This window comes from Physeter macrocephalus, chromosome 12 (assembly GCF_002837175.3).
Source record: "Physeter macrocephalus isolate SW-GA chromosome 12, ASM283717v5, whole genome shotgun sequence".
Taxonomy (NCBI): domain Eukaryota; kingdom Metazoa; phylum Chordata; class Mammalia; order Artiodactyla; family Physeteridae; genus Physeter; species Physeter macrocephalus.
Genome location: NC_041225.1, coordinates 75,147,943 through 75,175,815, shown reverse-complemented (window position 1 = coordinate 75,175,815; position 27,873 = coordinate 75,147,943). Strand labels below are relative to the sequence as shown.

Here is a 27,873-nt window from a genome sequence, read left to right as displayed (position 1 = left end):
TGAAATTTGTTCTCTTCCTTTAGGTTTTTCCCTGAGCAGAATTTTAGGGAAACTAGGTGATAGTGAAAGTTAGGGGAACATTATGTTAATATCTCCTTAGAATATGAAATAAATACAAAAATGATATAATAATCTGTACAAGTACACCTAGGTATGAATCATTAGCTTCTTTCATTCATTCATTCATTCAGCACCTGCTTATTGAGGAGACACCATGACAATTATGGACATAAACATGAATTTGGCAGTCTCTTCTCACATTGTGGTTGATAATGAACCTTATTCTCTGAAACAATGAAACAATTCTCCCAGCACAGAACCTGTCCCATAGGCTAGGTAAAGTAAGTGTTTACTGACAAAAGTCACTGTTTCCCAAAGTGTGCTCTGTGGAACACTAGCCTGGAAGTGCTCTGGGGGAAAAATAATGAAAAAGAGATTCCTGGTCAAAATGTTCGGAAAATAGTAGCTATTATCTTTCTCTCTTGAGGGTTCAGAAAGCACAGTTATATATTTAAGGCTCTGAGAATTTTGTTTAATCCAGCATTTCCAAAGCTCATTTAATTGTGGTACCCTTTTTTAAAGTAAACTTAGTAACCCCCGTGGAACACATGTTAGGGAATACCAGGCTAAATGAAAGTGAAAATCAGTGTCGGAAAGACCTCTAATAGTTTAAACAAGCCATGGAAACCTTCAGTTCCTCCCCTGACTGCATGACTGAGGCCCCATCCCTCAGAGGCCTCATTATTGTGTCTTTTTGACTTAGTTCAGAAGAGAAATTTTGACTAACACTAGTAATATTGGAATATATATGTACACACACATATATATAAAACACACAGGTATATATACATACATACCTATGTATATGCATATATGTGTGTGTGTATACATACACATAAATATAGTTTATAAAGCAAAACATCACTAGACAAAAACACACCAGTCTTAAAAATTACTGACATTATAGTTCTTACAGAATCACACTTCAAGCAAATTCTAGGTATCTTTCTATCCCAAGTCTCCTCGACGATTTTTATATTATTAACCACACGAGTAGAATTTAATGGGAATAGCTCAAATAAAACTTGCCCTCACACTACCTTTGATTGTCAGTTTCCATTTCCTGAATGGCATTGATGGGAGTTCTACTTGAAATCCTTCCGAAATCTTTGAGGATTCCTTCTACATTTAAGAAATATGAATCAAGTTTAATTGAAAAAAAATGAGAGAAAATGTGTTTTTATGTTGCTCTGATAAATCTGTGACAAGGCAGTAATTGTAAAACAATACATGGGTGAGAAATAGGAGCTGACAACTCAAAGTAGCAAATGCTGGTTGTATGGAATTACATTATTGCACCGGATTATTCAGCCCCTTTTCTATCGCATGCTTCCTTGGGAAAAGCTTGGAAACCAGGTGCATATTTCTGTATCTATTATTTTAGTTATACAGGTGGTTTGTTGAACAGGACTTTCATTTTTGGCTCCCAAAGTGGACTTCATTCCCTGATCATGGTCATTATACACAAGCAAATGAATTTTGGTCTCTTTAATCTTTCATGAAATGAAATTTGTTCTCTTCCTTTAGGTTTTTCCCTGAGCAGAATTTTAGGGAAACTAGGTGATAGTGAAAGTTAGGGGAACATTATGTTAATATCTCCTTAGAATATGAAATAAATACAAAAATGATATAATAATCTGTACAAGTACACCTAGGTATGAATCATTAGCTTCTTTCATTCATTCATTCATTCAGCACCTGCTTATTGAGGAGACACCATGACAATTATGGACATAAACATGAATTTGGCAGTCTCTTCTCACATTGTGGTTGATAATGAACCTTATTCTCTGAAACAATGAAACAATTCTCCCAGCACAGAACCTGTCCCATAGGCTAGGTAAAGTAAGTGTTTACTGACAAAAGTCACTGTTTCCCAAAGTGTGCTCTGTGGAACACTAGCCTGGAAGTGCTCTGGGGGAAAAATAATGAAAAAGAGATTCCTGGTCAAAATGTTCGGAAAATAGTAGCTATTATCTTTCTCTCTTGAGGGTTCAGAAAGCACAGTTATATATTTAAGGCTCTGAGAATTTTGTTTAATCCAGCATTTCCAAAGCTCATTTAATTGTGGTACCCTTTTTTAAAGTAAACTTAGTAACCCCCGTGGAACACATGTTAGGGAATACCAGGCTAAATGAAAGTGAAAATCAGTGTCGGAAAGACCTCTAATAGTTTAAACAAGCCATGGAAACCTTCAGTTCCTCCCCTGACTGCATGACTGAGGCCCCATCCCTCAGAGGCCTCATTATTGTGTCTTTTTGACTTAGTTCAGAAGAGAAATTTTGACTAACACTAGTAATATTGGAATATATATGTACACACACATATATATAAAACACACAGGTATATATACATACATACCTATGTATATGCATATATGTGTGTGTGTATACATACACATAAATATAGTTTATAAAGCAAAACATCACTAGACAAAAACACACCAGTCTTAAAAATTACTGACATTATAGTTCTTACAGAATCACACTTCAAGCAAATTCTAGGTATCTTTCTATCCCAAGTCTCCTCGACGATTTTTATATTATTAACCACACGAGTAGAATTTAATGGGAATAGCTCAAATAAAACTTGCCCTCACACTACCTTTGATTGTCAGTTTCCATTTCCTGAATGGCATTGATGGGAGTTCTACTTGAAATCCTTCCGAAATCTTTGAGGATTCCTTCTACATTTAAGAAATATGAATCAAGTTTAATTGAAAAAAAATGAGAGAAAATGTGTTTTTATGTTGCTCTGATAAATCTGTGACAAGGCAGTAATTGTAAAACAATACATGGGTGAGAAATAGGAGCTGACAACTCAAAGTAGCAAATGCTGGTTGTATGGAATTACATTATTGCACCGGATTATTCAGCCCCTTTTCTATCGCATGCTTCCTTGGGAAAAGCTTGGAAACCAGGTGCATATTTCTGTATCTATTATTTTAGTTATACAGGTGGTTTGTTGAACAGGACTTTCATTTTTGGCTCCCAAAGTGGACTTCATTCCCTGATCAGTGTGACTTGAGTTTCTTTCATGTATAGCCCTGTTTCAGGCTCCATGAAATTATTCCTTTTTTCCCTTCCTTCTGGATATTGTTGCCACTGTCAAATGGGAAATACCTAGAAATCGGAGATTAAAAATGTAAATTTTATAAACAGAAATCAAAGGTCCTAAATCCTTAGCAAAGAAAAGCCAACATAAGTAAGAACATTAAAAACATACATAAATAGTGCTTCCAGGCTGAATATGTTAAATAATTCAACAGTTAAGTCATAAGCGTTCTTAAACTTAAGTATAAAAATGCCCTTGACAATATTTCACAGCCGTGCATTTCTTTAAAATATTTAGCATTCTCATTAAAGAGAATGACTTTAGTTTATATATTAGTTACACTCCTGCTTGTTAATATGAAGAAATTTAGGAGCAAAAAGCATTCTTATGTATATAAGCAAAAGGCAATTTGCATACAAAGTTGGACAACTATTCACTTTTTATTTATTTCTGGATCATCAGCATCTACATATAGCTATACAGCGTTTAAACAGATTTGTTTTTTAATGTGCAGTATTAATATTCTCTGCCCCAAAGTGCCATTTGCTAATGCCTTTGTGAAGCCAGGTTCCTTCAAAGCTACACGGAAGTCCCTGCTTTAGAAAGACTTAATGAACCTTACATTTTTTGGAATACTGCACAGTGTAATGCCTATTACATATTCATTGCTAGAATGGAAGATTTCCTTTAACTCTGAGCTTCCTGGTCTAGTTCTCTGTAAAACATTGTCAAAAGTCACCAGAGACTTTCGTGGAAAATTGTGACTCTTGATAGCAGGATGTAATGGGGAGGTTTAGAGTAGAGAAGCCAGGAGCCTATTGCCCCACAGGGAGATGTTCTGACAGACAAATGGATGGATAATACAATTTCTGACATAATGGGATGAAAAAGTTTATGCCAGAAAGAACTGAATTAAAGTTATTACTTTAAAAGAAAGTCTGAAGTTTGAAATCATCAGAATTTCCAATGTGTGCTTCATTTCACTGCTTATATGCAGAAAAGATTTTAAAACACAGATGCTGTCAACTGATTTATAGAGTCACTAACAAGGCGGCCATCAAATTTTAGTTACCTCTTTGGAAATATCCACAACAATAAACACAATGTTCCTTTTTTTCTCTCTCATACTTTTAATAAAGAAAATCTAACATTGTTCTTTTATATTCCTACTTTCTCCTTGCAAAATGCAGAGAGATAATATTCAGGGGTGGGGGATACACTTCCAGGGAATGGAAGAATGGAAGATACCACGGCCTAGCTGTTCACCTTTGTTGAAAAAATGCTTCGTAATGGAACGAGGGGCTTGGAAATCAGCAGTAATGACTGGGCCGCAGGCCTCTCTGTAGGTATGGTGAGGACTGATCTGAAAGTGTTACCAGCCATGTCTCCTTTATATTTACTCTGTGTGACTCTAGTTTGCCAGCACCGAGGACTAACCTCAAGTGCAGCCACCCCTGACATACACTGCACCTCAGTCAGTCAGCTCTGGATGATTGGAAAGGTAATGCTACCTGCATTCTCCGAATGTTCTCCATTTTATTTCAGACGCTTAAAAAGATCACACAATCGCATAACTGGCTTCCATTACATCCTGTCTTGTTCACGTTTAAATTAGTCCGTACTATCATTTCACCAAGCACAGTACTTTGTGCCTACTCCTGTCACTTCTTTTCTTACTTTGTACGGATTTTATTCATTTACTGTCTGTCCCCTTTCTGGATGGTTCCATGAGGGTCACACTATGCCTTTATGTCTTGTCAGTGCCCACCAGCCTGGGTCTAAGGAGACATACACTCTCAGCATTGAGCAAGGGAGTGCCTCTTTCATTTTGCACCATTTGTCTCATGGTACCCTTGGCCCTGCTGCTATCAGAGTGCCTGGCACATAACAAGAGCTCAATACACACTTGGCAAATGTCACAATGCCTTCCTAGATGAGTAAAATTTAAAGCATGTTGTCTGTTGTTGGAGTAGACACCCTAATAAAATTGTTCTCTTGCCCCCAACATTTTGGAAGGTAGACAATCATCACCATATTGCAGCTACCAGAAATAGGTTTCATTTAATCACACAGGAAAAGAGAACACTCAGACTTAGTGAGGGGGTGTATGTCAAACAGTGCAAAGTGTTTGCCACTCCTGGGACTCAGGCAGTAGAACTCTTAACGATCCAAAGCTACTTTCTAAGTAATGCTAAATAATGGCTTAAAACCCATATAATTCATTAAAATTAAGCATATAGAATTATGAATATCAAAAGAAAACAGGAAAGGAAAACAAAGGGAAAAAAAGAAAAGATAGAAAATAAAAGGAGACAGAGGAAAGAAACACCTCTGGTGGCTTAAAGGAATTCACTCCCCCCCCTCCACTGAATTCAGGAACTGGCTTATGTGTATGAAGAGATAATCCAGTGGCATGTGTGTTAGCAAGAAATATTCTGACAGTTCAGTGACTAGAAGGCACTTGTGTAGACTCCCAATTCTTACCATTAGCAGGGAAGGGGAGAAAAATGTAGATCCTGGGAAAGTAGTACTGTTTAAATATGTAAACAATATGTATGTAACGGGAGATGAGAGTGTGATGCCATTTGATTTTCTTATGTTATTCTATCCAAAATAACCCTAGGCCCAACATGCCCTTCAGAGAAATAAATTCTAGTTTTCAAACTTTAGGATCACTTGTCAACTTTGATTCTTAAGCCTTAACAGCAAAAGGGTTATCAGTTTATATTATGGCAGTGATATTTAAGAAAAAAATATTTTTAATATTTGAATTAGGAATACCTTCTTGGAAATAAGATGATGATGGTGATGGTGATGATTATGATGATAAACATACATTAATTTTTATATTGTTTTATTAAATTCATTCTCCAGTGTTATCCCATTTGATTCCCATAGAGTCCTATGGCATGTAGGCACTGGAACAATCAGAATATCAAAAAAGGAAACTGAGGTTCACAGAAGCCCAGCAACTTAACTGAGGTCAACTGGTGAGTACACACGCTCAGCCACTCAGTCTTAAAACCAAGTGGAAAGAACATTCCTTTCTGTGCTGTCATTTAAATGTATCACAAATCACATCACACAATTGAAACCACTATTGAGTTATTCTATAAAGTATAAAGAGCTACAGGCCTGGCTTATGATATTTTAATTTCATGTGTGTGCCTTAACACATCATATCCATTAAAAATTACTTTGGGGGATTATTTGATGCTTGCTGTGTTGCCTTCCTGGTTTTAAAAGGACACAGCTTGTGTGAATGGAATTCATACCAATGTTTGAGATGACTGAAGAACAGACGACCAAATGTGAGCTCTTTCTGTATGGAAAAAAATGCCATATTCTCCTAATTATGACAAGTACAAAAGCCACTGTTTTTAGTCAATGCCCCAGAGCCTCACAAAAGAATGGCTGGACAAGGCAGCAGCTACCAAGGAGAGGCAGTGGGCATCTACTGGGGCTCTAGGACAGGTTGGCACATTGCTCAGCAGTGTACCGGGTAGATTTGGATGGCATTTATTGCAAGATGAACCAATAATGACACAGCCCTTACACAAAAGCCCTTGTGCCCAGTATCAATCATTTAGCATCTAACAGTTCAGTGGACAGTCTCTCTGGGATGAATTTCAGCCATGCCAGCACCCCAAATGCAGTAAACAAAGCCACAAAATGTGAGAGAGACACACAACCAAGTGACTGCAAAGCATCAAATGGAAGTAACGCCATGAGCAAGAGATTGCCAAGTGTGGCTTAACAATACAATACAGGCTGGCCACAGGGCGGTTGTTACTGCTCACAAACAGTTGACATCTGCCAACTAAACCAAAAATCATTTGGAGACCCAAGAACACAGCAGCCCCAGAATGGTATGCCAAAGGGTCAGTGGAAAACTCTTGGATTGCAGGATAGGAAACAATTAGAAGGCTCATAAGTATCAGTAATCTCTCTCTCTGTGTCTCTCTATCTCTTGCTCTCTCTCCCTCACTCAGATACACACACACCTACTTTTATATATGTGTGTGTATATATATATACACACACACATATATATGATGTATATGAATATATATATATATATATATATACTCAAGTACATATGAATAGAAAAGCATACAATATAGAAAAACAAGTTGCATCTGTCCAGTGCCAAGCATCTATGTGGTTAATTGCTTTTAGATTTCATGTGCTATGCTTGGGAAAACCTAAGTCAGTTCTCACTGGATTTTCAAACAGTCATGTACTGCCAATGGGGAACATCATAACCCACAAAAGTCAGACCCAAAGTGGCCCCTTAATTTATTTGAAGACTGGGTTCAGTACATGGACATTATGTTGTCAACATGCAGAGAGGTATACCAGTTGGTCCCTTGGCAACTCTTTACCCTGCTGATCCTGAGAAATTTAAATTTTGTCTGAAAGGGGAATTTGGAAAGCCCTGGATGTAGTAATGTATTACCTTGTTTAGATATAGCACTACTTCAGATGACAAGCAACATCTGCATGTTGGATTCCAGGGCTCTTTGAATAGAATGAAGTCAGTCGTATGACAGTAGGTTGTTTATGAGAGATACAAACTGAGAAACCACACAAAGGGAGGCACCAGAGACCCAGCTTCACAGAGAGAAAATGAATCTAAGTGAGATCCTGGAGAACCATATTTGGAGAGTAGCACAAATTTGGCTGTGCCCTTTGGCAAATTCCATGTAAGTGTGTTTCACCCTTCTAACTTTTTGGAAACACAAATCTCCCTCCGCTTGGGAACGTCTACATTCCCAAGTCTTTTTCGTTCTTGGCAAGTTTGCATTATTTAATTTTTCAGTTATTAATTAGTTTGGGACCGATGTTAGATGATGTTGGTTGAGAGGAGTGCCTAGGATTAAACTGACTTCATGAGTACCATATCCCTGAGTGGCCTCAGTGGGGAAACTGAGTCTTCTTCCTCAATCCTTGGAAAAGGGCAGGCTACTCCCTGGGCCATAGGGCACATTTGCTCTCTGGGTTCATCAATCCTGCTCTATAGCAGGGGTGGAGGCAAAAATTGTTCATGAGAAATAGTGACATCCAGATGCCAGCTGGGCTCTGCAGGGCTGTGACTGTGCATGGGCTTCTCTGTCAGAAAATGGGAAGATAGGAACTGTGGCCTTCTAAGCTCCTGGCTGTTCTGCTGTTCAGACCCCCACATGCTATCTGAGCTGGTTTTATTCACAACATTTCTGACACCAAATGTGTGTGGGTTTCCACACCAACAAGCAGTTCTCCAATTCTCCTGCACCACCGCCTGTCCAACAGTTCAATTCCATTCAGTTCTGATTCCATCTGGGGTTAGCACAGACCCACGGGTTCAGGGCTCAGTCCCATAGCCTGTCCTCGCTTCTAACCTTCCAATACCAATCCCAAGTCCCAGTACTTCTGACCAACTGGCATTACATTCTGAAGTTCCTGTGAACCCCCCACCCTGCCCCTTTACATTGACTAATTCCCTAGAATGACTCACAGAACTCAGGAGAGTGCTTTACTTGCTCTTACTGCTTTAGTATAAAGGATACAGGAACAGCCAGTTTGGGGGGAGGTGGTGCCTGGAGCTTCCATTCCCTTTCTGGGTGTGCAACTCTCCAAGCACCTCAATGTGTTCACCAATGCAGAAGCTCTCTAAATCCTATCGTTTAGGGGTTTTTATGTAGGTTCCCTTACGTAGGCATGATTGATTAAATCACTGGCCTTTTGGGATGAACTCAGTCTCTAGCCTCTCTCCCTTCCTCAGAGATCCTGAGGTGAGGCTGAAGGAATTGACTTTTCTGGTGACAGCCCCCATCGGAAGCTATCCCTGAGCCATCTCATTAGCATATCAAAGACACTTATCACTCCAGAGATTTCAAGGGTTTTAGGAGTTGTGTGCAAGGAACTGCCTAAGACAAAAACCAAATCTTTATTTGTTATTGTACCACACTATCTATCGAAGAAAATATCCTTCCCGGATGACATATTTCACCTTCTATTCCATGCCCTGTCTTATTAGAACACCTTTTAATTCAGCTGAACTTCTGGGTCCTCTTTCTGAGAGTCCTGTGTGTCAGCGCTGCATGCCTTCTGTCCTCTTTGTCTCTGGGAGGGAGGACAGTGGGGTTCCCTTCTCCATTCCAGGACTCACAGCCACCAGTCTTCCCAGTGTCTCTTATTTTTTTTTTTTTTTTTTTTTTTGTGGTATGCGGGCCTCCCTCTGTTGTGGCCTCTCCCGTTGCGGAGCACAGGCTCCGGACGCGCAGGCTCAGCGGCCATGGCTCACGGGCCCAGCCGCTCCGCGGCATGTGGGATCCTCCCAGACCGGGGCGCGGACCCGGTTCCCCTGCATCGGCAGGCGGACGCGCAACCACTGCGCCACCAGGGAAGCCCCCCGGTGTCTCTTAGAACTGGCTTTCAAAGGGCTAGTGCATCCCAGCAGGAAATGTGAAAAAGAGCGATGAATAAAGGGAGTCTTCTCTATTATCAGAGGCATCACCAGCCTCAAACAATTGGTAAGGGTGTGACACTCAGTTTGGCACTACTGAAAAAGTTTTTCAGAAGCCATAGCTTCTGCCCTCTAGGGGCTCAGACAACTAGTAACAGAACAGTTAACACATATAGGGAAAATACACAGGACAGTAATTGTATAAACAATACATAATTAACTGTACTTACTAAATAGGTAAAAAGAATAGCTTAGTTGACAAAACACAGCCAGGACTCTGGATCAGGGTGTGCTCTGTGACTAAAGGAAATAAATCACTTAGCCCTTCTGTGATGTTGTGAAATGAGGGCAATGATAACCCCATCTCGGAGCTCTAAGATAGGGAGTGAGAGCGCATTAGTGAAGGTGGCCATGAACTACTCGATGTTACGAAGGACATTATGGCGCCTTGAGAAGAGTACTGAGCACTCATGGCAGGCACTGTACTGGCCATGAATATGACAGGTGGTTTCGGAGAAGGGCAGACGTGGATACACAGGTTACTATTGTGAAACAGACTGGGGTCAGTCTTGAGTAGGGGATACCCGAAGTCCTCTGTGGTCTCATCACCTGTCTCCATCCTCCTTGACCTCCCTGTCTCATTACTGCACTGAGGCCCCCTCTCCCTGGCAGTCTCTCTCCTCTTGATTTCCATAATATGGCACTGTCTTGGTTTTCCTAGCTCTCTCTTTTGAACTTAGTATTATAAGCATTTTTTAAAAAATGTTGACGCATATTCGTTGTAATTATAATATGTAAATGGATGAATGATATTCCATGATGTGGATACGTCATGATTTATGTAACCATTCCTGTGGGTAGATATTTAGGTTGATTCTGTTTCCACTCCTTCAATAGGTGAACAGGTCAGAGAGTATGCACATCTCTTAAGATGTCTTCTACGATGCAGAGGCCTGCATCTGTTTTCCTTATGGCTAGTCACATGGAAGGACTGTTCCAGCACCTCCCTAACTTCTATTTATATCATTTGTCAATAATTCTTGCTCCTGCTCTTTTATGTCATCCCTCAAAACCCTGACCTCAGTCTTCTTTCTTTTTTACTATAGTTTTCCTCTAAATGGACTATAGAGACCTCAAAAGCAACTCAGCTGAGGGATCTCGAATAGATACCTGTCTCTGAACTGTCATCATTGAGACATCCAAACCACCATCCATCCATCTATCCACCCATCAATTATGGGGCCCCACCGCATACTCCATTTATGTGCTTTTACTGGAGATACAAAGATGAAGACATGGCCTCTGTCCTCAGGACATAAATTGATTAGTGGAGATGAGGGAAAAGATAGACAAACACCTGATTCAGTACAGTTTCTACAGAGTGGATGGGTGTTCCTGGTTGGGGCTCCTAGCTTGATGTGGAAAGTGGGAGGATGTGAAGGACAGTTTCCCAAAGCAGGTGACATCCATGCCAAGTTCTGAAAGATTCATGAGTATTTAACCAGGTTAAGGAGGATAACAAAGAGTATCTTAGAGAAATAGCAAGAGAAAAGGAAAGGAAGAGAGAGAGGGGGGCGGGGGGGAGAACATGGTGTGTTTGGGGAACTGCAAGCAGGTCAGTAAGCCAGTGTGTGTGTGTGTGTGTGTGTGTGTGTGTGTGTGTGTGTGTGTGTGTGTGTATACCCATGCACATGTGTGAAAAGCCAGTGGAACCCCTAAAGGAACAAGAGCATGGGATTTCTTGTCCATCACACTATAATTTAGACTTTCCTCAGAAGGTAGTAGAAAACGATTAAAGGATTTTAGGTGGGAGAGTAGCATGATCAGGTTTGTTTTTGAGGAAGACTGCTCTTCCTGCAGTGGGGAGAATGACCTGCAACCAGGAAGGACAGAGGCAGGGAGAGAAGTTATGTACATGATGGAAGAGGTGATGAGGACTTAGGTGACGGTGAGATGTAGACAAGGGAGGAAATACAAAGCTATTAAGGATGTAGAATTGACAGAAGAATTGATTGACTATTTGGGAAGGAATGAACAGGAGGCATTAATGACTCCCAGGTGGTTGTCTGGGTGGCTAACGTTTCCTACAGCTTCAGTATAGACTGGACCAGCTGAAATTATCCAAGGAAGGTTGGTCAATCGTGAGATGAGAGGAAGGTCAGGACAAAACCCTGAAGATCACTAGCATTTTCATGCCAGGTGTTCGTCACGAAGGATGCTGAATTTACAAGGGCCCCAAACCAAAAGCTTCCATCTTTAATTCAAGGCTCTCCAACAATACTCTCTAGCATTAAATGGTACTATAGCAGCTGCTAAAATTCTTGACATTTGTATGTGTCAATAATGGTGTAAAGTAGGCTCTATTAGTCTTTTTTTTTTTGGCAGCGTCGGGTCTTAGTTGCGGGGTCTTCCTTGAGGCATGCGGCATCTTTCGTTTTGGCACTCGGGCTTCTCTCTAGCTGTGGCGTTGGCGTTTTTTTCTCTCTCTAGTTGTGGTGCGTGGGTTCCAGGGTCTGTGGGCTCTGTAGTTTGCGGCACATGGGCTCTCTCGTTGAAGTACCCGAGCTCAGTAGCTGTGGTGTGCGGGCTTAGCTGCATCGTGGCATGTGGGATCTTAGTTCCCCGACCAGGGATCGAACCCGCGTCCCCTGCATTGGAAGGCAGATTCTTTACCACTGGACCACCAGGGAAGTCCCTCTATTAGACTTTTATTGATGACAATTAGGGAGGCTAAGTAACTTACTCAAGTTTATGCAGCCGGTAAGAGGAGGAATCAAAATCTGGCCCATGTCTGTCTAATGCCCAAGCCAGGTCCCTTCAACCATGTCACACCTTTGACACCTCAAGGTGGCTGCTCCAATCCACCATGCTAGCCCCGTCTGTAATGCTGCTCTGCTTTATTTCCATCAATTCACCTCCAGACTTCCTCTAGGAAGCTATGTCTCCCCCTCTAAAGCATTCTTCCTGACTCATTTTATCCTCCATTTTGCATCTCCCCCATGATTTTTTTTATATTGTTTATAGTTTGTTCTTTCTGGTTTAGATTTTGGAGCAATTCAGCCAGAATATATTGAATACTAACTGTGTGCCAGATGTGACAATAAGCGCTTTCTAATATGTTACACTGTGACCTAGATCTTGGCCATGTAGATGTATGCTGCTCCTTGATGAAGTAAAAATCCTCATGCATGTGTATTCAACCTCTTTTTAAGGTTCTATATTGGTAACATAGAGCTGATTGTGTATTGGTTCTTGAAAAATGCTCACGATAGGGACAAATAGGTAAATGTAAGTTCAGTCAAGTGTTTATTGAGCACTTTCTGTGTGTTTATCACTATCCTAAAGAGTGTAAAATATAAGTAACACAGGAATAAATATAATCTATAGCTTTACCTGTAACTATACCTGTATTCATCCATTCATTCAGCTATCATTTATTTATTTTAAAAAAATATTTATTTATTTATTGGCTGCGTTGGGTCTTTGTTGCTGCACATGGGCTTTCTCTAGCTGTGGCGAGCGGGGGCTACTCTTCATTGCTGTGCACGGGCTTCTCACTGCAGTGGCTTCTCGTGTTGCAGAGCATGGGCTGTAGGTGTGCGGGCTTCAGTAGTTGTAACACGCAGACTCAGTAGTTGTGCCTCGCAGGCTCTAGAGCACTGGCTCCATAGTTGAGACGCACAGGCTTAGTTGCTCCGTGGCATGTAGGATCTTCCTGGACCACGGCTCGAACCCGTGTCCCCTGCATTGTCAGGCAGATTCTTAACCACTGCGCCACCAGGGAAGTCCTTTTATTTATTTATTCATTCATTCATTTATTCATCCAGCTGTCAGTTATTGAGAACATGCTGCATGCCTAACATACCTCCCAAAAGTTCAAATACATTCAAGATGCTTACTCTTATCTCTAGTTTATAGGTGAAGAAATAGGCTCAGAGAGATTCTGTGACTTGCCCATGGAAGCACAGCTTCTGGTGACAACATTGGGATTGGAACTGTGGTCTATCAGATTCCAAAGTCTGTGCTTAGAGGGAGAGAGAAAGAAAGGAAGGAAAGAGGGAGGAAAAAAGGGAGATGAGAAAAAAGGAATAGAAATTTTAAAATAAATAAACATGTAATACAGGTAATCAATTTAGGAGATGGAAATTTGGACTTACATTGGTGTCAAGAAGCGTGTCTGGCAAGCACAGACTAAATGTGGTCACAGAGGCACACATTTTCTTTCATTGTCTAAAGAGAGGGAATGCTCTTCATGAATGTGACTTGTTCTAGAGCATATCGCAGACCTTAAAAAAATCTTAGGAAGAGAAATATCCTGGAAGATAAAATCCATGAAACCAATGGGTAGCCAACCTTTCTCAGAGGTGCTACAATTGAGGCTTCATTGATATGGCACACAGAGCAGGACATCTGATAATAGTAAATGAGCTGGGAAACCTAACAGTCACTTGGCTCTACTGTACAAATATTTAAAGGTACCAAAGTTAATAACTTATATAATAATACAAAATAAGATAATGTCAGATGTGGGAGCTGATTTACTCCCATGTCCTGCTTCGGGGCTGCTAAGATCTTTGCTACACTGTTCTATTAACATGGTTGTTCACTTAACAGAACTGAATGTTCTACACTTTCTTTCACTGACATTCAATTTCTCACTGGAACAAGTGGCACCCAATTTCCTCTTGTCTGTGCATATCGCAAAGCCACCTATGAAGCCATGCTTGGCAAATTTTTTCTGTAAAAGGCCAGATAGTAAATATTTTAGGCTTTTGGGACCATATAGTCTCTGTTGCAACAATTCAATGCTGCCATTTGTAGTGTGAAAGCAGCCACAGATTAAAACATAAAGAATGAGTGTGTGTGTGTTCCATAAAACTTTTCTTACGGGCACTGAAATCTGAATTTAATAATATTTTCATGTGTCAAAAAATTGAATTCTTTTGATTTTTGAACCCACTTAAAAATGTAAAAACTCTTCTTAGCTTGTGGCTGCACACAAACGGGTAGTGGGCTGTATTTGGCCTGCAGCCCCTAGTTTTCTGACCCCTGCATGGAAGCACAGAAATCTTAGGGTGCTTAGACTCTTCTGTGCACTTAGGTTAGCTTTCCAGAAGGAAGTGGTTAGCTAACTCCATTAGTGCCTCTGAGCTTCAACTATTAATTGACATTATTTCTTAATTCCCAGCTATATTTTAAGGTATGAACCTAAGGAATTTTAAAGTCGTTATGTGGGTGAGGGACTGTTAAAAATAAATCCTTCAGGTTTAGAAGTGGTAGAGAGGGAATAGAAGGTGTTAGCAAATCCAGGAGTTTTCAGGCAAGCGGTTCAAAAAGCGTCAAGGTGGGCCACAAGTCGCCGCTAAAGGTCATGGGTAGCACTTTGCGTCTTCTCTTTATGTACTTTATGCCTCTCATAAAATAAAGTTAAAGCAGTTTAATTTAACAGTCTAATTAGTAATGGATTTTTCATTTTATCTTTTTGACTATGCAATACAAAGATGAGATCTGGATTTGACTAGGGCCAGGAAAGGATATTTATATAATAGTAGCTTAAATTAGGGCTTTCCGACAGCAGCATCTAGATGGAAAAGGATATGTTCCTGTTTGATTGCTAAAGAATTGGTGGGTGTGGGGGGAGATATAGCTGTATATTTTCTCCAAATAAGAGGTCCCGGAATTGGGGGTGCCCTTTGAGTCTCACTTCAACATCATGCATTTCCTTCCTTATTTTATACGTGGTCAGCAGAAAGGATAAAACCACTGTTGTGTTGGCTGTATCCAAGGGTGGAGGGTGCTGAGTTTACTGTCTCCACTAACATTTTATTTGTTCTTCTTTGGAACAGTGTTCCCTGTGGGCTAAGTGTGAGTTCCTTTTCTTCTCTTTCTTTCTTACTCTCTCACATTGGAAATGGGGGTGGGGGAACCTTGCCCAACAGATCTAGAAATCCAGCACCTTGGGATTCATTTTCTTAATTGGTTTTACACCTCTGAGCCACAGCATGAGGGGCTGGGGCAAAGACAAAGCCTGGAGTAAAGACTTGATCTTGAAACTTGACCAGGAATTGAGAGAGCCGTCACCCCAGGGAATTCAGTGAGACTGTACAAGTGCCCTCATTTTAGAAGGGGAAGGATGGGCGAGAGGCTACGGGACCATGGTTGATTCATACTTTTCCTGTATAAGCCAGAGAAATGACTACTTTTAAATGTGACTTTGTGATTTAATCTCTCTAGAATCATTTAATCCTCTTCCCCCACTTCAAGTGATCAGCCCCCAAACAGCAAGGAATATCCCCACAGATGTAATAGTCACTAGAGAACATACAGCTTTTCAAGATGAAAATAGGATTTTTTTTTTTTTTATGAGCGATCCTGTCAAAACACAGAGTAAGTTCCTCAACCCATCAAAAAAAAAATCCTTAAAAAGTCCATGTTTCCATTCATGCTGTAACAAATCTGTCCATTTGGGGGGATCTCTAATTTATTTAAAAAATAAGATGCCTACAGTTTCCTAAGCTGTATTTTGTAAGGCAGTAGTAACTGACACATATTTTTCAGCATTTTGGTAAAGACAAAAAATGTGTCTCCTTTGGAAAACAAGTTGTTTTCCAGTGATGTACATTCAACTTATATTTTGAAAAACAATACATTTTATTCTCAAAAGCAGCCCTCTCCATGCACACAGTGCAGGTGGACGTGTGCAGAGCTCAGCCTCCACTGGCCCTCCTTCCATGTTTGGGAGAAGAGGGCTTCAGCCTCCAGGTCAGGGGCATTCGATTCACATGTTCTGTGAGTGCCCTGAATACTGCCTGCTCCAGCTTTAAGGTGGGCTTCTTCTTCAGCTCCCTGGCGATTGCAACCCCAAGGTCCTGGAGCCAGTCAGCATCTCAGGTTAATTGTAGTTTTCTTTCCCCACCCACAGAGATGAACACAGAGAAACCAATTTGGTAGTTACTCTGCCTCCTGGTGCCCTCCTGAATTACTCCAGGAATAAACTAAGCCAAAGGTGTATTTACCCAAATCTGGGTGGAAAAATCATTTACATAACTGGGCACTGGCTCCACACAGCTGATTTTCTTCTTGGGGATGCAAAATCTGGGAGGTGAGAGGGCTGGCAGAGAGAAGAAGTGGTCCTGAAGGTGAGGGGAGTGGGTGGGTTACAGTGCAGGGGAAAGCTATGTTCTTCCAGGTGAAGTTAACTGGACTCTGTAAACGGCAGAAAGGAAGGCTTGAGATGGCTTCACCCACTCTGGCTGATTCATTTAATTAAGTTTGGACAAAGCCTTGGCTGTGGTTTTTTTTTTGTCATTTATATCCATAGTACCAGGCAACCTCCTGTAAATAAGTCTGGTTTAGAGTAGTCTTCCCTTTGCTGCCAGGCTTATATAGTTCAAAACTGCAAGGCTTAGGTACTCATATCCAGAGGAGGAAGTTTTCAGAGGGAGACAAAAGGGAGAGGGAGATTGAAACATTGAAGCGGTTGCATCCTTGCATCCCCTTTGGGTTGCTGGGAATGGGCTGTGTTTCAGCCAAAAGAGAAACAAAGGAGGGCACAGAGAAAGCAGGTTCGCTGAGAGGCTAACCCTTGCTTCCTCAGTGAAGGTAAAGAAAGAGCACAGAAAGAAGTGTCAGGGACCACTGGCACCTGTTATCGGTCATTAACAAACGACCATGTACTGCTAATCTGTGATCATAAAAAGGCCATCTGCTAATGCTCAAAGGTCATTAAGACGCCAACCGTGTTTACTCTGTTCTCATTGGTTGGGCCAGTCATTCCTAAGAAAAAAGGAGCTTAAATGGTTGCTGTGGTGGGGCCTGCCAGTGCTGCTCTCGTCACGGGCCTGTCAGTGTTTCCTTATAAACCCCTGCTCTCGGTGACTTAAACAGCCCCCAAAGTAACAGGCTGCCTGTGTGTGCATGCATGTGTGCCCACATGTACATGTTCTTTTTCTCTTCACAGAGGGGAAAATTTGAGGTGTGCCATCTTGATTCCATCCATGTTCAAAGATATTCATTGGAAAGGAAAGGTCGTTTCTTCATTTGGGGTCCTTTTTCACTTAACCTGACTGATGGACCTGTTTTGGATAATAGCCTGCCCACAGTCCCTAAAAAATGCTATCCTTGATAAAATTAAATATCTTCCCAAAGAAGAGTCATTATCCCAATTTTGACAGAAATTTCTGGCTCTTCCATGCTGTGGAGAGAATTGGGTTGCATGTGGGTTGACCAAAGATGGGATTACAGTGTCAGGAATGTTCCCTGTTGAGGGAACCTACTGAATTAAAGCTTACCTCCCTTTCTGCATGCTTCTCTTGTCTTCCCAAAAGTTATCAGATGGGTTACCCAATTTATTTTGTTTCTCTGACCTTTTCAAAAGGATTTATATAAGTAGTTCTCTCTAAGGAGGAGAGTGGAAATGATTTCTTTTTTCTTCAAGATACCAGTGAATTCACAGGAATGTGTCAGGGTGATAGGAACATGTTGAATGTTTAAAGGTATTGATAATATTAAAGCAGAGCTAAGTAATCTCATTTTTATATATGTACACACATGCAAGAGTGATAGATATCTCTCTAGAACTCTAAGGAATTGCTCGTTCGTCCCTTCCTTCTTTCCTCCCTCCCTTCCTTCCTTCCTTTCTTATAAATTTTCTTGTCTCCTCTTTTAGGAATCTCCTGGAAAAGGACAGATAAAAACAAAGCTCTGTGTGTAAACTAATTGACCAAAGGACTAAAAACCAAGTTATGTAGTTTTAAAATTCCATTTGCTTATTGTGGCTGTGGCGAAGGTGGCTTTGATCAGTGGGTAGCCTTACAGACCACGTGTTCGACTACCTGGCCACAGCAGGTAGGAAAGACAGAGTCCACTTCTAAAAGTAGGAATTTTAGCAATAGTCTGTGTGTGTGTGTGTGTGTGTGTGTGTGTGTGTGTGTGTGTGCGCGCGCGCACATGCACATGTCCACGTATTTGGGGGTGAAACAAGCAAGGATGGTCAGACTTTCAAGGTTATATCAACAGACCTGTGTGCTTAAGTAAGATTTTCAAGAACGCAGGCAGTTTCTTTTGTCTTCTGAGGTTCTTTAGTGATGGAGACCAAGATTGCTGTTTTGATTTTTCCTCCTTCATTTATGATAAAACCACCGTTTCTCATCATATCCTTGCCTTTCATCTCTGCCAATTAACTAAGTAGCCAGAGCCTTGTTTTGAAAAGTTCTGAGTAGTTAGTAAGCTCTTTTTTTTCTGAGCCAAGTCAATGTGTCCTCTGGAGGCCTCTGAATGAGGGGTCTGTCCACTGCCCCACCCCTGTCTGCCTGTTAGTGCAGGCCTGGGCTTAATCTTTCGTATTCAGCGAGTTGGAAGAGTTGGAAGGCGGGGTGGGAGTTATAGCATAGGGGGTGGGGTGGTGACCGCAGGTGGCTGAAGAAAGAGGGTCTTGTTCTCATGATGCTAAATGGTTGGTTAGCACTGCTTTTACTGTGAAATTCAGCTTCTGTCACTTCATGGCTAATTGCTTTATTATTCTCAGATCCAGATTGGACCTGATTTAGTTCTGTCAGGAGCCATGACTCTCCCTGGCATTGGGCCAGGATCCTTTCGATCCTTTGATCTGAGGTTTTATAATCACATTACCGTTTAGACTGAGGCAGGAGGCATGGGGCTTTGCTGCTTCTTTCTACTTACTGGGGCACAGGTTTGCTCAGTAGGCAGATGGAGTGTGACTCTGACCTGGGCAGGGTTTGAGGAATGGAGTCTTCTCCGTAACTCAGTTTCTCCTTGATCTTAGGCTTTATGAGTTTAATTTGCTTTCCTTCCTCCATCCAGCCCAAAATGCACTTGCCCCTTCAGTGGGTTTATTTTCAGCCATCTCAACATTGAACTGTAGGTAAGGTTTTGCTCTCCTTTTCTGCTAAAGCTTTTCTGCACCAGCTGGCCATCCTTAACGTGAAACAAGTCAACAGGTAGTTAAAATGACCTCTCGTAATTGTCCAGAGCGGCTGACTGGCCCCCATCAATTGTTCTGGGATCCAGACGCCAGGGCTGAACAAGTCCAGTGGCCACAGGCTGAGTTGTTAGCGTGCCTGGTGAGGGTGATGAACCGGAGCAACTGCGGCCTGGGATTTTTAATAGGCGGGGCTGTAAAATGTCGGCCAGGCCTAAGTCACAGATGCACCACAGAGCTCTTTCAAGCCCTTATTCCAGGGCTCCACTTGTAACTATTTTTAACCTTATTAAAAAGGAGCAAAATGCTTCAGCTTCACAAGTGCATGCTAGAGTCTTGCAGTATGTTTCTTTGCTTTATAACTCCACCTTTGATTCAGAAGTCCAGCGCGCATGAGAACTTGGATGAACATAAATCTCCTCCAGATCTGCTCCAGGGGCCCGGACGCAGTTAGGGATGTGCTAGAGACGGACCCTGGGTCTCCAGCTGGAGCAGAGGGGAAGGAGAAGCTCCCCTCTTTGGATTTGCAGGCAGCTCAATCTTCAATTCAATCTTGCAAAGACAGAATTTGTGGCATCTGTGTAAGAGAAACACAGACAAAAGTCAGAAGCATGCACCCAGGCAGGTTATGCCTGATAACGTGAGCTCCATGTGACCAGTTTTCCAGCACAAGGTCAGCAGGCCCGCAGAAGCCAACTGCGGGACGGAGAGGCAGAAGTGGGGCTGGCATTACTGAGGGATTTTTGTCTCTTTTTTTTCACTTCTCACATGGCAGCTCCTCTTGTATTGGTGGCAGGACCTGAAAATCTCATTTAGAATTTCTTCTAAGCTTTCTAGCTTGGAAAGTCTTTGCAAACTTTTGAAAGGACTTTTGGGGGCCTGGCATAATCTTGGTCTGAAGTACCTGCACGGGTCTCTTTTTTTGTCATGATTCAAAACGGGAAGAGACTCTTGCCTGCCGTAATGATTTAGGTTCAGGTGCCCACTAAGTAAAGAAGTCCAAATTGAACTAGGTTTCAGATCATCAACAAGGGGTCCTGAGATGAGCTGACATGATAGCAGAAGTTTTGGGCTTGAAACCTTAACAGTCATTGCAGAGTGTCTGTTCTGTGTGCTGTGCCAGCATGGAAGGAGTAGTGCATAGGACAAATAACACAAGACTTCTGTCCTCTGGGAGCTTATTATCGATGTCACAACCAGTTATGGAGCTGTGTAGGACAGTGCACGACTAGGACTAGAGAGTTAACACCAGTGGAGGTCAGAGAAGAAAATATCTGTGGTGGCAGGACAGGTCAAGAAAGGCTGATGAGAGCAGGAACACCTCAATTCCTAGCTACTATTAAGTGTAGACTGTAATGGGCATCTGGTATTTTTGACTGTTGATGATTTCTTCTCCTCATTCACTTCTGGCAACAACATTCTTTTTACTGTGGGAAAAATACATTCCACGTGATTGGTTCAACTTGGCTGCCCCACCCAAGGACTGGGCATGTGACTGAAGTCTCGCCAGTCTCACCACCATGGCTGTATTGATTGGTTCAAGGATGGACACCTGACTCAATCTGGCCAATCATAATCCTCCTGAGACTTTCTTGACAGAGCTGTAGGGAAGGCTTGCCCTTTTCCTCTGGGCTTCCCAGGCTGGAAATGTGTGAGTGGGGTCCCGCTAGCAGCTCTCCTGGCGCCATGTGAAGAGAGCCAGTTTAAGCTGAACAGAGATAAGCAGAGGTAAGAAATGGCAAGAGAAACAGACACCCTTTGGTGACATCATTTGAACTTCCATGTCTAGCTGTGTCTGAAGCCAGTTATGTGGGATGGTCATTTCTTTTATCTCTGCTAGCTTGAGTCAGGTTCTATAAGCTATAACTGGAAGAATCTGACTAATAGGGGTTGGCTGGGGTGTGATGATAGAAATGTTTCAAGGAAGCAGGGTGTTGGTTTCTGTGGTAGTGCTGGTGGCTCATAAACAGTATAACTTCACCCAAAACAAAACAGTAATGACAGAATCTGTCATCCTGGCTAACTCTTTTCTCTTGAAGACCAGCTCGGTGAGAATGTATATAATCAAAGCAAGATGAAAAGTTTATTAGTACTGAGCCCAATGCTTCCATTTTTAGAAATATATTTGTCAGGTTGAGTCCCTCCTCAGGCCTTCTCCAGATTCCCCAGAACCCTCACTGTTACCGTGTATTCTGCCTAGAACACACTTTGAAACATGATACTTTGACCAGAACATTCAATTCAGTAGATATGATTGGACTCTGTGAGTTAGGCACTGTGCAGGGTCTGGGGGATACATTGATGGATAAGAAAGACATGGTCTCTGCCCTCAAAGAACTTATGAACTCAGTAAAATAGCATAAACTGGCATTATTTAATGAGAAAAGTTTTCCTGTGGCCTTAAGCACTCAGTGTCCAAGAGCTCTCTCAAGACTTTGTTTATCCACTGGGCCTCAGGACATACTTGTCTTAAATATTGGTGATCCCTAACTCCTTCTTTGGGTTTGTCTGCTAGTATAGCCATGCTTGGTGTCATAAGCCATTGGCCTTGATTAATTTAAGTGTTAAACTCCTAAAGGTTGGGCCATTTCTATTGACTTGGCTTTGCACAATCCTGACTAAAGTGTTGTTCTCCAATTAAAAGAAAAAGTTCTTAAAGAAAGGAAGAAAATAATAATAAATATTGTGTCAATTCCAGCTGAATTGAATATAATATCCTGTGTTCCCCCTACAACATTCTCCCCACTTTCTGTCTTGGCCTAGGATGTCAAAATTGTACCATTGGGTGTGTGTCCTTTTATGCTTTTAAGTAATGATACACTCATGGTAGCAGAATAGGTTAGCTCAGGGGCCATAAGTAGTGGAGACTTTAGATGCTGATGCTTCTCCTCTCATTTGTAAGAGTGGTGGAGTCAGACTATATGATCCAAACCCTGACTCTATCACTTAGTGGCTGTATGTCCTAGGTTTAGTTGCTTAATCACTCTGAACTTCAGATTCCTCAATAAGAATTAAATAATACATGAAAAATGCTTAGCAAAATGCTGGCATGTAAAAAAAAATCTGTAAAGGATGCTAAAATTATGTGACTGTATGATGAAAAACAGAATATTTACCATCTCTAAGTGTCTCCCCAAGATACATATAAGTTACAAAGGGAAAAATAGTAATTTTACACTGGAGAAGCCTGACAAATACCACCTTTATCACATGCTCAAAGTTTTCAACATAATTAATAATGGTGTTTATTATCTTATAATAGTGGGACAAATCTAAACCATGTGCCTCATGATATGATGTACTGAGAAGGGAAAAACAGCATTTGTGATACTCTTGTCTGAGATTAATCCTGAGGAAGCATCAGACAAACCCAAACTGGGGGACTTTTTTTTTTTTAACACCTTTATTAGAGTATAATTGCTTTACAATGGTGCGTCAGTTTCTGCTTTACAACAAAGTGGATCAGTTATACATATACATATGTCCCCATATCTCATCCCTCTTCCACTGACCTGTACTCTCCAAAAATATCAAGGTATTTCATGATTTAGGTAATTGTATGATGGTTATGTAAAATGTTAATAGTTGAGGAATCTGGGTGAGGGGTGTATGAACTCTCTGTGCCAATTTTATAACATTTTGAAGTCTGAAATTATTTCAGAATGAAAAAAATGCAGGTAGTAGGCATTCAGTAAACCATGTTGTGACCAAGGGAATCTTCCTGAATCTGGGCCAGCCATTTAGTTGAGGTTGGCAGTTTTGAATGCTGTGTTTATGAGTTCCTCTGCTGAAAGGTCTGGTAGCTCTGTGAGGATGTCATGCATTTGCAAGGATGTTCCTGGGCTGGTCTCTCTATGGTCCTCTCCCTAGGGTATGTCCTTCATCTCCATAGCTCCTTTGAGAAAGAAGTCTGAGACAAGTAGGAAGTTACTCTCTGACAGTTTTTAGGAATGAGGCTTCTCCTTTTAGGTCAGTGAGATTGCCCAGTTGACAGAAATTCACCCAGAGCTCTCTCTGTGGCTCAGCCATTAATTTTGTTCTGGAATCTACCATCATCCTTTCACTTGCTGGACCTTGCCTCTCGATCACTGGGAACAGGAGGAATAGTGATGGACTTATAAAAACTAAAAATAGAACTACCATATGATCCAGCAATCTCACTCCTGGGCATATATCTGGAGAATACCATAATTCAAAAAGATACATGCACCTCAATATTCATTGCAGCACTATTTACAATAGCCAAGACATGGAAGCAACCTAAGTGGCCATTGACAGATGAATGGATAAAGAAGATGTGGTACCTATATACAATGGAATATTACTCAGCCACTGTGGGGAGGGATAAATTAGGAGTTTGAGATTAACATATACACAACTACTATATATAAAACAGATAATCAGCAAAGACCTATTGTATAGCACAGGGAACTCTACTCAATATTCTGTAATAAGCTAAGTGGGAAAAGAATCTGAAAAGAATAGATATATGTATGTGTAGAACTGAATCACTTTGCTCTACACCTGAAACTAACACAACCTTGTAAATCAACTCTACTCCAAAATAAAGTTAAAATTTAAAAAAATACAGAAAACAGTCAAAAAGTGTTGTGTCCAAATCTGACATCCACATTATCAATATAGTATGTGCAGTAGAAGAAACATGAGGATATAGAGTTTTAGATAGAGACTCGGTTCCAGAAAACCAAACCAGAGAGAATATGATCTATAACATGCGTAAGATCTTGGAAAGTAAACATGTGTTCTTCACCACCCTTGTCAGGAAGACTGCCTGCATGTCAAACTCTAAAAGGACGAGTTCTCAGAAAGTAAGAGGAAAAAATGATTTCACAAAGTAAACAAAACAAAGATGAGTCTTGTTATCAAGTAATAAGTCCGACAGTGATGAGGTTCAAGAAGGGTTTGAATTAACTCGCAGGTGACAGATATTAAAGGCAAGTAAGTGAAGCTATGAAGAGTAGAGTTGCCAGCAAGGAGGCTGGGCATTTCCTAAGCATCTTTGATGTCCTTGTTAGAATTGCATCCAAAACTCTGCAATTTTCTTGTTCTTAATTTTGCTCATTTACTCCTAGCCCCTTGAGCATGGACTGCTCTGTAAGAGTGAATCAGTGGTGATGTTCTCACAAGGCATGTTGTGAGGTTAACAAATACAGTTTGTAATGTGCACTGCAAATATGAAGTGCCATAAAAATGCTAATGAATGGTAATGCCTGTCCACTCGTTAGCAGCCGGCGCAACAGGCCAAGGATAACAGAAAAGAGAGACTGCCTTTTGAACACACAAAGTGCTGTCCTATTCATCTGGCCTCATGCATGCCACCATGGGAGGCTCCTGCTTAGCCTTCATTATTCACCCAAACAACTTCCTTTCCTTCTCTGTCTGGGTCTGCAAGCTGCATTCTGAGCAAAGAAAGATTCCCTGAAACCTTTTGGCGCCATCAACAACAACAGCAGCAACAAAAGTTTGGCTTGAAAAATATATTCAGGGAATGAAAAAATGCAATGGAAATCTCTGATTATGGATGTTTGAGAGGGAGAGAGGAAAAAAAGACCTGGGCTTTGTTTTGCATTTTGGTAAGAAATGATATATAGCTACATAGTAAAAACAGTTTTATTAAAAAGATCCTCTAGCCCTGAATTCCAAATACGAATTGTACCCTCTTATCATCCAGTCACTTTAGAATGAAAGTTAAAAATGCTGATACTGTGGAACTAGCCCTTAGTATTATATCTCATAGCTGATATATTTGTCTAATACTTTGGTTTTTGAAGGCCCATTACTCAGGACCAGTGTGCAGGGCTGTTCATTTTAATCCTTTCTGGTTAGTGAAAGCAGGAATGCTAGGAAGAGCTTATAGATAAGATTTTCATTCCCTGCTTTTGTATATAGGTAGATGGTAGAGTATAAACCAGATAGTGAAACAAATGGAGTTCTCATCATCCTGAGAAAAGGATTTTGACCTCAGATTTGTGGGCTTTTGTTTAGGGGAACCCTACTAAAAAGTAGTGTTCTCTGTTGGTCAGAAGGAATCCTTTCTCTTGCAGAGTGGAAAATTTTAACAGCCCAACAAGGGTTCAGGTAATATATATAACTGAGAGTTCAGGGACTTTTTTTTTTTTTTTTTTTTGCGGTACGCAGGCCTCTCACTGCTGTGGCCTCTCCGGTTGCGGAGCACAGGCTTCGGTCGCGTAGGCTTAGCAGCCATGGCTCACAGGCCCAGCCGCTCCGCGGCATGCGGGATCCTCCCAGACCGGGACACGAACCCGCATCCCCTGCATTGGCAGACGGACGCTCAACCACTGCGCCACCAGGGAAGCCCGAGTTCAGGGACTTTGATCCCTTTAGTTTAGCAACAGAGCAGATGAAGGATTTTATCATGTTTATTCTGTCCTCTTAAAAGGCTCCTCTTTTTCTGTTGAAGCAATATATCGAGGACCAGTCAGAAGGCTTGGGCCTCCTTGTGCTGTGAAACATTGGGCAGTTACGGGGTTTTTACTCAATGGTTCCTTCTGGGCTCCATGAATAGCTCAAAAGGAGGGTGGCTAAGTGATGTACATTAAGCTGTTTAACAGGGCTAATACTTGTTTGGTTTACACAAAGCCATCCAGCAATTATATTGATGCTTGACAGTGTTATCATCGTTATTTATTTTGCTATAAGCTAGATTTATAGCATTTGTAATACTAAACATAAGAAACATTAATAGCTTTACTAATTATATCACTACTTTACAGATATAAATAGCGATAAAAATGCCAAGTAAAGTGAAGTAGTAAAACATTTTTAAGAGAATTTTAAAATCGGTTGCTGATTGACGATGTCTTTGGTGAGCCTTGGGGTTTGAATGGAGAAGAGAGCCTTCTTTGTAGATTTAAGTCTTGCTTTCCTGCCTGTTCATAATGAACAGAAAGTAATTCTGCCTTAACCTGACCGTAATCAACTGAACCATGTATTTAAGGTCATGTCAGCAAAACAAATTTTGTTTTGGATCAGAGCAAAGTGAAAATCCAAGTGTGGAGAAGGAGAGAGAGAGGAATGGGAAGAGAGAAAGAGAGAGATGATCATACGTGATGTGTGGGATTAAAGAGAACAGAGTAACTAACATCGTGCATCTCCCCGTTCTAGTATTGATCTTGCCCTGTGTTCTCCAGAAAACACCATCTTATAAATGAGGATATTGAGTGAAGAGAAAGAGTTAAATCCACTGCCTTTGCCACAGTTGCTAATGGAAATCCATGGGCAGTTTAAGTGCTGGACAAATAAAAAACCAAACTGGGAATGGAGGACATTGTGGATAAGGATGGGTAGGCAGGGTGTTTGGTCTGTGAGCTGAAGGAGTGGGCAACAATCTTCAATGGGTTGCAAAGTTTAGAATCCCTGAGGTCCTGTCTGTTGACCTACATAGCAATTCAGCTCCAAGAATGCCTACTCAGCTTAGAACAGGGGCCTCCTGCTTTTGTAAATAAAGTTTTTCTGGAACATAGCCACACCATTCATTTAAGTATAGTCTGTGGCTGCTTTTGTGTTACTACACGGAGCTGGGTGGTTGCAACAGAGGCCTTATGGCCCATGAAGCTGAAAATATTTATTATCTGACCATTTATTTTTAAAAAAGATTGCTCTAAAGTGTCCATTTTTCTAATTATTTTTCACTGGGATTCAATATATGTGCCTCTTTCAGAAATTTTCACTGCCTACCCCAGGGCTATCTGAACATCAGAAGACTGAGATGGGGGTGGGGGGAGGGTGTGAAAAAGGAGGCCCTTCTGTTTGTGCAAAGCAAGAAGTGTGACCCTTCAAGGAAGGGCCTTAGGTTGCATTAGATAATTCTGATTTTCAATGCCTAATCTTAAAGCTATAACTCAGGGATAAAAGAGTGTGAGTATTTTTATTTGTGGTTTGTGGTGGGTCTTATTACATTTCTGTCTTCTTAGAGCTAGCCAAGAGGTTCATAGTAGAGAATAACTCACCTAAGCCAACTTGAATGAATTCTCCACCACCACCTCCCCGAAGAAAATTCCTAACATGGAAATTCATTCCAACAGGAGAGGTCTCTATTTTTGAAATGTTTTGACCTGATTTAGAGGCTAGATATAAATAAAAAGGAGGGAGCTGTGTACTCACTAAACTTACGATAAAATTTTTGAGAGCTCACACGTACTGGATGTAATCTAACGATATTTGCAAAGAGGACATTGTATTTCTGTTGCTTTCATTTTCCTCTTTACAATTCTTGGGTTTTCCATCACATCTGATCTCATTGTTACCTCTGTAGAATTCTATACTCTGTAAAGTCTAGCTGACATTTTACCACTTCCATGACTATTTCTCACCCAACTCAGCTGAGGAT

At 41.2% G+C, this 27,873-nt stretch overlaps 1 long non-coding RNA gene across 1 annotated transcript in view; it reads left to right on the top strand.

Annotated features, from left to right (window-relative positions):
* LOC102980758 (uncharacterized) overlaps positions 1–7,105 on the top strand; it is a 381,128-nt gene extending 374,023 nt beyond the window's left edge. Inside the window, exon 5 of the long non-coding RNA XR_448083.3 lies at positions 6,013–7,105. This is a non-coding gene — a long non-coding RNA (uncharacterized lncRNA). The remainder of the gene's footprint in view (positions 1–6,012) is intronic.
* The last annotated feature ends 20,768 nt before the right edge of the window (positions 7,106–27,873 follow it).